The sequence below is a fragment of the Phaseolus vulgaris genome, chromosome 4 (assembly GCF_000499845.2).
Source record: "Phaseolus vulgaris cultivar G19833 chromosome 4, P. vulgaris v2.0, whole genome shotgun sequence".
NCBI lineage: Eukaryota > Viridiplantae > Streptophyta > Magnoliopsida > Fabales > Fabaceae > Phaseolus > Phaseolus vulgaris.
This window is the reverse complement of record NC_023756.2, coordinates 12,258,801-12,269,891: the sequence shown is the minus strand read 5'-3', so window position 1 is coordinate 12,269,891 and position 11,091 is coordinate 12,258,801. Positions and strand designations below refer to the sequence as shown.

General features: G+C 38.8%; 1 long non-coding RNA gene across 1 annotated transcript; it reads left to right on the top strand.

Annotated features, from left to right (window-relative positions):
* The first annotated feature begins 5,777 nt into the window (after window positions 1-5,777).
* On the top strand, window positions 5,778-6,153 carry LOC137836472 (uncharacterized). The gene is made up of 2 exons (XR_011085295.1): window positions 5,778-5,885; window positions 5,974-6,153. It is a non-coding gene; the product is annotated as an uncharacterized lncRNA (long non-coding RNA).
* The last annotated feature ends 4,938 nt before the right edge of the window (window positions 6,154-11,091 follow it).

Below are 11,091 nucleotides of genomic sequence, written 5' to 3'. Positions count from 1 at the left end.
GTGGTCATGATGGAGAAAAGATCAGGTGTTCGTGCGTTAACTGTTTAAATGGAAGGATACTGGATGTTAAGATAATGAGGGAACACCTTCTATGTGATGGGTTTCTTCGATCTTATAAAACTTGGACATGGCATGGTGAATTGTTAAATTTACCACGTGTTCCGTAACTGAAGAATATGTGGGGTCCATAATGGATGATGCAATACATGATGATGTAGATGATGATCAATTGGAGGACATGATTCGTGATGTGGGAGTTGATTCTTTTGCAAAAGCGCATGGATATGGAAGTATGTCAAGCGATGCAGAGACTCCATTGTATCCTGGACCAACTAACTTCACACGGTTGTCGGCGATGTTAAGATTGATGAATTTGAAGGAAATAAACGGATGGACTGATAAAAGCTTCACGGAATTGCTTCAGTTGTTGAAGGATATGCTTCCAGAGGGAAATACTCTACCTAATCATAATTATGAGGCCAAAAAGATTCTTTGTCCAATGGGTATGGAGTATAAAAAGATACATGCATGTCCTAATGATTGTATATCATACCGAAAAGATTTTGAATTGTTGAAAAGTTGTCCGAAATGTGGGTTATCACGTTATAAGTTGAAACAAAAAGATGATGATACTATTGAAGATATAGAAAAGCATGGACCCCCAATGAAGGTTATGTGGTATCTTCCCATCATTCCAAGGATGAAGCGTTTGTTTGCATACCCAAACGATGCTAAGAATCTTAGATGGCATGTAGATGAGAGGAAATGTGATGGCATGTACTGACATCCAACTGATTCTATTCAGTGGAAGAAATTTGATGATGAGTTTCCAGAGTTTGGTAAAGAATCAAGAAATATCTGCTTTGGTTTAGCTACAGACGGAATGAATTTGTTTGGTAATATGAGTACAAATCACAATTCATGGCCTGTTTTACTAGTTATTTACAAATTACCTTCTCGATTGTGCATGAAGCGAAAATAGATTATGTTGTCTATGATGATATTCGGTCTGAAACAGTCATGGAATGACATAGATGTTTATCTAAGATCCCTAATTGAAGATTTGAAGTTAATGTGGAACCAGGGTGTTGAAGTATTTAACAGATTTGCTAATGAAACTTCCAAGGTTCATGTCATGTTACTTTGCACCATCAATGACTTTCCGACATATGGTAACTTATCAGGTTATAGTGTTAAGGGTCATAAAGCATGTCCAATATGCGAAGAAGACACTGCTTCTCAACAATTGAAACATGGAAGGAAGACAGTATATCTTCGACATCAAAGGTTTCTTAGGAGTCATCATCCTTACCAGAGGTTGAAAAAAGCCTTTAATGGACACCAAGAGACTAGTGGTCCACCAACTTCATTAACTGGTGTTGAGGTTTACGAAAAGGTAAATAACATGGACCACACCTTCGGTAAGTAAAAAAAAAGTCATTTGTGAAAAACATTTGGAAGAAGAAATCAATCTTCTTTGATCTCTCGTACTGGTCGAGGTTAGAAGTCAGACATTGTATAGATGTAATGCATGTTGAGAAGAATGTGTTTGATAACTTAATTGGTACACTTCTTAACATTAACGGGAAGACAGAAGATGGTCTAAATGCTCATTTAGATTTGATTGAGATGAACATACGAGGCGAGTTGGCACCCATAGAAATGGGTAAGCGTACATATTTGCCCCCAGCCTGTTACACCATGTCAAAAGATGAAAAAATTAGTTTTTGTCAATGTCTAAAGGGTGTGAAAGTGTTACAAGGACATTCCTCAAATGTGAAGAGCCTAGTGTCAATGCAAGATTTGAAGTTAATTGGGTTGAAGTCTCATGATTGCCACATCTTGATGCAACAGTTGTTGGAAGTTATTTGTGGGATCTTACCAAAAAATGTTAGACACACCATAACCCATTTGTGCTCATTCTTCTCTTCCATATGTTGTAAAGTCATTGATCCATCAAAACTAGATGAACTTCAAAATGAAATTTTGTCATCTTGTGTGAATTGGAGATGTTTTTTCCTCCATCTTTTTTTGACGTCATGGTTCATCTAGTGGTGCATATGGTAAGAGAAGTTAGATTGTGTGGACCAGTGTACTTAAGATGGATGTATCTTGTTGAATGGTATATGAAAATTTTGAAAGGTTATATGAAAAATCATTATCGTCCAGAAGCTTCAATGATTGAAAGGTACATAGCTGAAGAAAGTATTGAATTTTGTTCAGAGTACATGTCAAAAGCAAATCGAATAGGTCTTCCAGCTAATTCATGGCACCACAAGGAGTTCTACAAGTAAATGTTTATGTGGTGTGAATATTGTAAGCAAATGTCGATCAAATGTCTTGCAAGCACATATGTATATATTGAATAACACAGATGAAGTTATACCTTACATAGAAACTCATAAAGCCATTGTGAAGGCAAATAACCCAAGACAAGCAGAGAAATGGGTCTTGATGGAACATAATAGAACTTTCATGCCTTGGTTTAAAGACGAAGGTGTTAAAGAATTCAATGGCATCAGGGACCTTGACCTAGTTGGCTGCTGGATTGAAGTTTGATGTCATTTTAGGTAAAGCGTACGAAGTGAATAATTGTATATTTTACACGAAGTCTATGGATGAAAAGAGTATAGTTCAAAATTCTGGTGTTACTCTTGAAGCCGAGTCAATGTAGTTTTCGACTTCGAAAGACACAAATTCAGTGGCATACTATGGGTTTATAGAAGAGATATGGGAGGTTGACTACACTAAGTTTTTCGTTCCAGTTTTCAAGTGTAAATGGGTTGACAATAAAAATGGGGTTAAAATTGATGAATCAGGATTCACACTAGTGGACTTTCGAAAGATAGGGTATCGAGATGAGCCATTTATAATGGTTCAACAAGCATCTCAGGTTTTCTACGTGAAAGATCCTATGTCAGAACATTGGTATGTCGTTTTACACAGGAAAAAACAAGGGGAGGCCATAGATGATATTGAAAATAGTGACCCTCGTTCATTCACACCATTGATAATTAATAAAGATGACGATGTACTTGATGGTGTACATGCAACCCGTAAAGACCACAATGAAGGAATTTACATATGAACATTCAACCCACATGCAACCCGTAAATACGCATTTAGAATTTTATGTATTTTTTTATATGATTTTAATTTGATGCAGATTAACTAATGTTTGTTACCTAATTTTTTTTAACAAAGATATGGATGACGATCAAACTCCAATCAGACCTCGATCCGGATGAGGCAGCAGAGGACCTACTAGATTGAAGCGTCTTGCATTGATACGTGTTGTTGGTGATAAGACACGTGTTGTTGACATTGACGTCAACACTAGAGTGGCTTTTGGTCCTAAAGCAGATGAGTTTATGAGCTATCTTGGAGTTGTTTCTCGTGAGAGGCTCTCCATTTTGATTAATTCATGGGATGAGGTGTCAGAGGTCGATCAGAACATGATCTGGGAGGATGTTCTAGTAAGCTTTACATTATTATTGTTACCATATAATGCTTTTTAATATTCATTGATTAATTTTAATTTGGTGATGTTATTTTCTAGGCAAACTTTGAAATTCCTTATGTGGAACCGCTTCGATCAAAGATTATATCCAATATCGGACTTAAATTTCGTCACTTTAAGTCAAGACTGACTTCGAGATATGTTTTTGGTGACCTTAAAGACAAAAATCCATGTTTAAAGTACAAACATATTGATGAAGAGACATGACGTCTTTTTAAAGAAAACCGTGAAAATGAGGCTTGGGATGGTAAGTGAAGTAACTTAACTATTTTTATTTATATAACATTAATAAGTTTATCTTATTTAACTCACTTTGTTTATTTCAATTATGGCAGGATCGTCGGAAGAAAGCTCAAGAAATAGCTTTAAAGAATGTTACCCCGCACGACTCTCTTGTTCGGGGTATCAAAAACTTGAGCAATCACTGATGGTGAAAAAGGAGAAATCTAGACAGGGGACCTCATCTGAGAATGTGGAAACAGGGGTCACTTCTCCTCCATCACCACCTTTTCACCATGTAAAATGGAAGAGGACCCGAATTAAAAAGTCGGGTGCACCAAGTTCTGAGCAATCCGGGGTTATCATCGAAAAAATTGTAAGTTTTTTTTAGTTTTTTTTTCATTTATTTTAAAACATTAATTATATTAAAAACCGATATGATTTTTGTCTCTTGCAGGATTCCTTGGAATCCCAAGGTAATTTTGTTCCTGAAGGTGATCACGATATCTCGGTTGAAACAATTGGACGACCTGAGCACTGTGGTCGTGTTCGTGCAGCTGGACAAGGGGTTGGAATTAAACTATATTTTGGAGTTTCACAACGAAAGTCATCCTCCTCCCCCAAAGAGAGTGAAACTCAAATGAAGACTAAGATACGTGAAGAATTAATGGAGGAGATGAGAAAGGAGACTGGTCGGATGCGGCTAGAGATGAGAAAGGAGAATGATCGAATGCGACAAGTGTTTCTATCGCAACAACTTTGTGTTGAGCCGATTCAACCCCTTGTCAGTCCCACTCCTAAGAGCACAAAGGGGAGTTGTGCGGCTCCTACGACATCAGGGGATGATATCATTGGGAAGACGAGGGAATGTAAGCTACTGGTAGCGGGCAACAAACTTCCTCAGGTGGTGGCCCTTGGAAAAGTCTATGAAGAGGTCACCACCTTACATAACGTTCCTCTCTCCCCTGATGTGGCGAAGGTAACAGTTGAAAAAGTACGAGTATCTGATGCTCGTGTTCCACTACCTTCAGATGAGGTAACCACTGTGGTCGATACATTTCAGGCATTCGTTGCCTGGCCCAGACACCTCATTCGAATTATGCTAGAACCTCATGTAATAATTTCATTTCATTATATTAATTTATATTTATATTTATATATTACATATAATTTAATACAAATGTTCTTTATTTTGTAGAAACCTCATCAGAAACCAAGTCCGAAAAAGAAGCATGAGGTTCCGGTTGACAATCCTATAGCTTCCTTAGCTGTAGTTGCTAGACAGATTGGTCGAGATCCTTTTTCAAATAATCATTGAACTGCCACTATTCATGTACAACACAGATTATTAGAATTTGTAGCTGGGGATCAGGAGCTCAATATAAATATAATTCAATTTTTTATGATGTAAGTATCTTTACCTATATTTCAATTTACTTTATGTTAAATTATTATTGATTATGTTTTAACTAATAACTTGTAGGTTTTTGCATGGAGTCTGTCTCACTGAGGAGAAGGAAAATGTGTATGGATTCTTAGATCCTGTATATACTAATCTCATTGGACCAAAGGCATATGAGACCCAAGCATACATCACTAACACCTTGGGGAAAGAGGGAAAAAAATTTATTTATGCCCTTATATTAATGAATAAGTTTAATTATATGTCGTCAATTATTACTATTTCATGTTTTAAATATTTACTAACTCTTTTCATGGATGATATAGGCGTCATTGCCAGTTACTTGTCTTATCAATGGTTGATAAGACTCTTGTGTGGTTTTGTTCCCTACACAAGAAGATACCCAAAAATCTTAAGAATATCAATGATACGTAAGTACACTATAAACTTAACTCTGTAAGTTACTAATTAACCATCTACTAACGAGGTTTTTTGTATTAACTAGTTCATGGCGTGGATATAACATCCTAAAAGGTCGATCCAGTTCAAATAATTTGAATTGGATAAGAATAAAGGTTTGTAATTTTTTTTTCTTTCTCTTATCATTGTTTATCAATATACTAACTTTTACTTTTTGTTGGATTATAGTGTAATAAACAACCAGGAAGCTATGAGTGTGGCTATTACGTTATGCAATGGATGATTACCATTGTAAGACTAGGCCTTAAAAGTGATTGGAAAGAGGTAACATGATATGTTAAATTATTTTTACAATTCTTGAACATATATGTATCTTAAAACTAATTTATGCCAACCATATTTTGAAATGCAGTTCTTCACGGATGAAACACCAATGAATTCGGATGCCATAACATATGTGAGACATTCTTGGTCCACATATTTCATAAATTTTTATAACTCTAGGATAGTTGATCAATAGTGTAGGGATTATATGTAATTTGATTAGTGTTTGTAATGTACATTTTGATCAATATATATTTGATTCTCTGAATTTTTGTAAATTTATGTATTTGTCTGGCTAGGTATATATAATTGAACAGGTTAATTTATATGGGAATTAGCACTAAAACAGATTGCACTAAAAAAAACCATTATTTACAAGGGCGGCTATTTACCATAGCCGCATTCGTAAATGCGATTTACAAATGCGGCTATTTACCAAAGCCGCCATTGTAAATCACATTTACGAATGCGGCTATGGTAATAGCCGCATTTGTAAATGCTAAACCCCTAAACCCTCTAACCTGATTCAAAAGCATATACAAGTGCAACTACCACAAATAGTCTCCCTTATAAATAGTATTTACAAATGCGGCTATATAGCCGCATTTGTATCTCTTTGATTTACGAATGCGTGCTGATCAAATGTGGCTCTATAGCCACCCTTGTAAATTTAAAATAGCAACCATTGTTTAGCCTTTCTACACCAATGCTTCCACCATTTTCCATCTCTAAAATATTTCAAACATATCGTATTCTCCATAACTATTGGAAAAGTTTCAGAAGAATAATGTGATAACAGCGATGGAAGTAAATTATGTGATAGCGTTCCTACACTAATAGAAAAGTGGAAACATACTAATGTTAGTATAGGCATGATACGATACTGCCATTGGTTCTTCCTTTCAGAGAGAGAGTCTTCGGTGAAGCATGGCGGAAGTGAATTTCTTTTTCACAAACTTTCCTCATGAGTACGTGGAGAGGGACATGTGGAAGATTTTTCAGAGGTAGGGAAGAGTAATCGACGTATTCATTTCAAGAAGGTTAGATTATGGTAAACGGCGCTTTGGGTTCGTGAGATTTCAAGGCGTGTTGGATGCTCACATTTTAGAAAGGAAGTTAGACGCTATTTGGATAGGTCTTTGGAAGCTGCGGGTAAATATACCTAAGTTTAGCAGGAAGGAACCATACAGACCCGAGTTGGGTGACGTTAGGAAATATGAACTTGCAAGGAAGGTTTGGAGGCAGAAGGCTCAACAAAGATCCTTTGCTCAGGTGGTTAGTGACGGTCACGAGTTTGCTTCTCAGAAGGTCTTGGACGCCACACGGTCTGCGTTCAAGTCATGGTGGATTCTACAAAGTGGCTGGAGGATTGCTTTGTAGGGAGACTTATTGAGTTAAAAAATGTGAAGTCTATTAAGGAAAGTTTTATTTTAAGTGGAGCTAATTTTGTGAAGCTAAGATCTTTAGGGGAGAAGTTTGTCTTGTTGTCCTGTAAAGAAGCGGGATTTTTAGAGAAGTTAGTTGTCGAAAGTAAAGAATGGTTAGATGGGTTATTTTAGTCTTTTGTCCCTTGGGACGATAGCTTTGTGGTAGGTGAAAAATTTGTTTGGGTTCGCTGCAGAGGTATCCTGTTGACGTTGTGGAGTAGCCGGTGTTTCGAATTTATTGGGTCTCTAGTCGGTTCGCTAGTTGAGGTTGACGATGCCACGATAACAAGGGAGGTTGTTGAGTTCGCTCGGCTGCGCGTCAAAATCCCGGTCGGAAGAGATGCAAAGATGGTGAAGCAAGTGCAAATTAACGGTACTTTATGCACCGTCTCTTTTGAAGAAGAGTTTGAGATTCCGTTAGCAATGCAGCGGTTCTATGATCATCATTGGGGAGTGGCTCGTGAGGAGGGTTCTGAGGCAAGCTTGGACGAATTTGGAGGAGTTGGGTCTGTCAACTGTTTCTACTCGGAGCTTGGTGAAGGGTTTGAATTAAAGGAAGGAGAAGATAAAACGATTCATTTTCCTGCGGAGGTGAAGGGTAGTCTTTTTGGTGGTGAAGGTGGCGCATGCAAAAATAATCATTGCGGAAAAAAACCTAGTTTAGGTGGAGTAGGAGCCGCATGCAACCCTAATAATTGTGGGGTAAATTTGTCCAGCCTGGGGCAAAATTTTCCTATTCTGGTAATCCAACAATTTTATTTAAAAAGTTAGAAGAGAGCAATAAAGGTAGTGGGGCCCAGTCAGGTTGTTATGGAAAAAGGAAGTTAGGTCTTAATGACGCATTAATTGCTCAGGAGTGGTCTGATGACCTAATTTGTGTTAGGCCTATTCTAGCCTAAGAAAGAGACGCAAGTAGGGTTGGCACTTCACCAAGGGCGACGACGGCTACCATGTGTGTCTTCTCAAGGGAGGTCGCAGGTCAAGAGGCGACGCGGCAAGCGGTAGTCTGCGGCGGCTCCGGCAACTGGTTTACTCAACAAAGCGGTGGGTTCTCGTCGTCTTCCAGGGGCGTTTTCGAAGCGGCAATAACCAGTGGCAGAGTCTTATTCGTGGACTTGTGTGTGGCGGCAGGTGTTGACCTTCTATCTACGCCAACTTCGGCGCTGGGTGTCGTTGCCACCGCTGGTGATGGTAGATCGGGGCGGAGCGGCGACGTGAGTGGTTGCGAGGGTGCGGGGTTGGTTAATGGGAGGGAAGACGGAGCGATTTTGCAGAATGGTGGCGCAGTGGTGGACGAACGGAGGAGTTTAAGTGGGAGCGACAACGCGGTTTTGATTCCTAGTTCGTCAAACAGCGATGGTGTCCATAAGGTTGATGGTAGACACACTAGTTACGTCTTTAACTGTGCACCTTTGGTAAGCTTTGGAGGAACAGGTTCACAAGTTGATGGAAAATTGGTAATAGGGAAGGTTTCTCAAACCCTATTTTCGGAATCGGATGCTAAAGCTAGCCGTGAGACCATTGTCCCTCTCAGTCGAAGCGCCGACAGTGTTGATAAAAATGGCTCTAAGCTTAATTGGTTGAAAAATGAAAACTTAGAAGCTATTAGAATGTGGAGCATAGGAAAGGAACTTGGGTTTTCCTTTAGTGGAAAGGAGGAAATTGTTATCAGCAAGTTAAAGTACTTGGAAAATTAAGACAGTGGCAAGCATAAGGTTGTTAGGAGGGAGAACAGTGTTTCAGATGATGAAGATTGTTAGTCTGAACATAAGGGGGTTAGGAGGGAGTATTAAACGAAAATATATGACAGACTTGATTAGCAAAGAACAGGTGGACATGATTTGCTTACAAGAGACTAAATGTTCTGAGATTAGTAAGGAGAATGGTTTCCTGCTGTGGGGATATAATGATATTGGTTGGATTGAGGTTGGTGCTAGTAATAACGCAGGAGGGATCATTACTATGTGGAGAAATAGTCGGTTTCAACTCGTCAATTCCTTTAGAGGCAACCATTTTTCTGTTGTTGAAGGGGTGTAGAAAGGTGATGGAGGGGTTCAGATTATGATAGTGAATGTCTACAGTCCTAATTCGTTGAGGGAAAAGAAGATTCTTTGGGAAGAAATTAGTGAGTTCAGACGGCGTCAGAACAATAGGTTGTGGTGTGTACTTGGCGACTTTAATTCTGCTTGAAGACAGGAAGAGAGAATGAGTTTGTTCTCAGTGTCTGACTATAGCAGAGATATCATAGGGTTTAATGATTTTATTGAAGAGTCTGAACTTGTGGATGTACTAATGGTAGGTAGAAAGTTTACTTGGTACAAGCCGAACGGGTCAGTTAAAAGTAGAATAGACAGGGTCTTGGTGTCTAGGGAATGGTTGGATGCATGGCCGGATTGCAAACAATTCGTCTTAAGTAGAACTGTTTCTGATCATTGTGCCTTAGTGTTTAAAAACTCGATAGTGGATTGGGGACCGAAATTGTTTAGAAGCTTGGATGCGTGGCAGGGTGATGGTAGGTTTAAAGATTTTGTCTGGAGCAAGTGGCATAGCTACAAGGTTCAAGGGGGAGGTATGTTTGTTTTTAAAGAAAAATTGAAGAAGTTGAAGATTGATTTAAAAATCGGGAATAGGGAGGTCTTTGGGTTTGTGAACCTTGCAAGGGACAAAATGCTTAAGAAATTACAAGAGTTGGATGAAAGAGACGATGAAAGTGATCTCGATGAGCATGGAAGGGAGGAGAGGCGGTTGCTGGTTGCAGATCATAGTCAGTTTCTCTTTAAGCAAGAATCCATTTTGAGGCAGAAAGCCCGACATCAGTGGTTGGAACATGGAGACCTTAATACAAGCTTTTTCCATTCAGTTGTTAAGTGGATGAGGGCGAGGAATGGTTTAAATGGAGTTTCCGTGGACAATCTATGGTGTGATGATAAAGAGGTGGTAAAGGATAAGGTTAGAAGTTTTTTTAAATCTCAGTTTGATGGAGTTGACAGGGTTCCTATAAGGTTGGATAATGTCCAGTTTAACTCAGTTTCTGGGGAGGAGAATAGAATGCTGGTTGAAGATATATCTGAAGAAGAAGTTAAATTTGTAGTATGGAGTTGTGAAAGCTCGAAGAGTCCTGGTCCCGACGGATTTAACTTTGGCTTTTTAAAGTTTTGTTGGGAGATTTTAAAAGAGGATATTCTGAAGGCTGTGAACGAGTTTGCAGATAGAGGCAGTTGACCCAGAGGGTCAAATGCGTCTTTCATCTGTTTGGTGCCCAAGATTGACAATTCGCGGCAGCTAAGTGACTTCAGACATATCTGTCTGGTAGGTTGTTTATACAAAATCGTTTCAAAGGTTTTGTCTCTTAGGCTGAAGAAGGTAATAAGTAAGTTGATTGATATTAGGCAATCTGCCTTCCTGAAAGGAAGGGGCTTATTGGATAGTGTTCTCGTGGCTAATGAGGTTTTAAAGGAGGTGAAGCGGAGGAAGAAGAGTTGTGTTTACTTTAAAGTGGACTACGAAAAGGCATATGACTCTGTAAGTTGGGAGTTTTTATATTATATGCTTGGAAGGTTAGGCTTCTGCGAAAAATGGATCAGATGGATTAAATCCTGTCTAGAGTCTTCCTCTATGTTAGTGCTTGTAAATGAGAGTCCTACTTCAGAGTTTTACCTTAAGAGGGGTTTACGTCAAGGCGACCCTCTTGCGCCTTTTCTGTTTCTTATTGTGGCAGAAGGATTGATGGAGATCAAGATGAAGAAGAGAAAGAGGCCGAAGATGGAGATGCTCAGAGG